At 40.7% G+C, this 2500-nt stretch overlaps 2 protein-coding genes across 5 annotated transcripts in view; one reads left to right on the forward strand and one right to left on the reverse strand.

Moving 5' to 3' along the window:
- Window positions 1-2500, reverse strand: part of LOC106878306 (uncharacterized) — a 41280-nt gene that overhangs the window by 37856 nt on the left and 924 nt on the right. The window lies entirely within an intron of this gene.
- The window catches only part of LOC106878315 (WD repeat-containing protein 86), a 42676-nt gene continuing 40776 nt past the window's right edge, over window positions 601-2500 (forward strand). For 2 of the 4 annotated variants that reach the window (XR_001410487.3, XM_089340434.1), the window contains exon 1: window positions 622-1089. The gene's annotated coding sequence lies outside the window, so the exon portion shown is untranslated. Of the gene's footprint in view, window positions 1090-2500 lie in introns of all 4 variants that reach the window. The other 2 variants (XM_014927504.3, XM_014927505.3) reach the window with 2 other exon arrangements.

Below are 2500 nucleotides of genomic sequence, written 5' to 3' on the forward strand. Positions count from 1 at the left end.
ACGCATAATCAGCATGCGCGCGCACTAACACACACACACACACATACACATGCACACACACATACATACATACACACACACACACATTCACACATGCACATAGAAGCGTGTCATAAACATACACAAAAGAAGAAAAAAAACAACACAAAATGGAGGGTGGCGGCGGGGAGGATATCTTAAAAAAAAATTGATAGATCAGCATGTCATGTTCAATACCATCATGACCACCACCAACAACTTCTCCACCATCACCGTAACCAGCACCAACATCGTTATCTCCCACCACTTTCGCTACCACCGCCACCACCACCACCAACACCACCACCAGCAACAGAAGTGGACGGATTGTGACCGCATCAATTCGCTAGCAGCATCATTATCAACAGCATCAGCAACATCATCATTATCAACAATATTGGAAACGCTGATATCAGTTTTTTTTTTCCTTCATTTTTTTTTTCTTCTTTTTTTTACCTGTAGCACAGGTAATCAACCAACCAACCATCAGTCAGAGCGAACACCCAGACAACCAGCGAGGAAGAAGGAAAAAGGAGGAGAAAGGAGAGGAAAGTGAGGAGGAGGAGGAAGAGGAAGAGGAAAGGGCATAGGAGGACTTTGTTTAGTAACGACCAGAGTGAGAGAACTGACGGACTTCGTGAATATCTCTGCCTGTTCAACTATCGCTTTGGACAACATCAACCATCTATCAATCTATCTATACATACATCCATCCATCCATCCGTCCGTCCATCTATCTATCTATCTATCTATCCATCCATCCATCCATCCGTCCATCTATCTATCTATCTATCTATCTACCTACCTATCTATCTATCTATCTATCTATCTATCTATCTATCTATCTATCTATCTATCTACCTATCTATCTATCTATCTATCTATCTATCTACCTACCTATCTATCTATCTATCTATCTATCTATCTATCTATCTATCTATCTATCTATCTCTCTGTCTATCTATTTATCCATCCATCCATCTATCTATATAACTGTCTGTCTATCAATCTATCTGCATATCTGTCTATCCTTCTCTGTGCCATGGTGTCTGCTGTCTCCAACTCAAAGAGGTAAGTTCCAAATTTCTTCCTTTTTTTCAAACTGACCCTTTATTATTCTTTAATTTCCCTTTCATAACAGCCACCTCTGCTGCTGGTAAAAATCTTCCAACAAAATGCCAAAACTTGAAATGAAAATGGAATATACGGAAGACATAGATTCCACACAAGAATCAAATCAAAAAAAAGAAAACTATAAAGGGCTTATCTTTTACTTTGCGGAATTTGAACTCAGAACGTAAGAAACACCGCTAAGGATTTTGTTCATCGAGATAACGATTCTGCCAGTCCGCCACCGTACCATCTTGCGATTGTTACTATATTTTATTAGGGTGGCGAGCTGACAGAATCGTTAGCACTTTGGACCAAATGCTTAGCGGCATTTTCGTCCGTCCTTACGTTCTGAGTTCAAATTCCACCGAGGTCAACTTTGCTTTTCATCCTTTCGGGGGCGGATAAAATAAGTACCAGTTGAGCATTGGGGTCGATGTAATCGACTTAATCCCTGCCCCAAACCGGTTTGCCCCTGTACCAAAATTTGAAACAAATATTTAAAGTAGACTATGCTCAGTTTTGAATGTAGAACCCGGAGGATTTGAGACATTTGGTAAAAGGGGGTAATGCAGCTTGTATGCCATAAACCGGCACTCCGTCGGTTACGACGATGATGAGGGTCCCAGTTGATTCGATCAACGGAACAGCCTGTTCGTGCAAGTGGCTGAGTAATTCACAGACACGCGTACCCTTAATGTGGTTCAGCGTGACACAAAATGTTATGAGGCTGGCCCTTTGAAATACAAGTACTACACATTTTGGATTTTTTTCAGTTTTGCTGCCAATTTTCAATCTCTTTAATTTCTGTTCGAATTCATTTCATATTCGGTGTATTGATGTAGTTTTATATGCTAATCAATGCCATGAAATTCATTTTCGTTTTAAATTTTTAAAAAATTAAAAAAAGAATTATTAGCTTTTAAAGCTTGAAAATTTTGGCCAGTCGGAAGCCATAGACACATTCATGCCTGTTTCTATAGTAACAAGCCAAACATGAGAACTCTTTCGTCTGTGAGATAGCACGTGGTGACAAATATATTCTTTTCTACTCTAGGCACAAGGGCCAGAAAATTCTTTTCTATTCTAGGCACAAGGCCCGAAATTTTGGGGGAGGGGGCCCAGTCGATGAGGTCGACCCCAGTACGCAGCTGATACTTAATCTATCGATCCCGAAAGGATGAAAGGCAAAGTCGACCTCGGCGAAATTTGAACTCAGAACGTAAAGACAGATGAAATACTGCCAAGTATTTCGCCCGGTGTGCTAACCATTCTACCAGCTAACCGCCTTGTTTACAAATACATTCTACGCGGAAGCATGTAAATCGATGGTGCGTTCTGCTGCTTTTACCCTGGTCGAGAAATGTGCTAA

Source organism: Octopus bimaculoides, chromosome 23 (genome assembly GCF_046866305.1).
Source record: "Octopus bimaculoides isolate indiv1 chromosome 23, ASM4686630v1, whole genome shotgun sequence".
NCBI classification, from domain to species: Eukaryota; Metazoa; Mollusca; class Cephalopoda; order Octopoda; family Octopodidae; genus Octopus; species Octopus bimaculoides.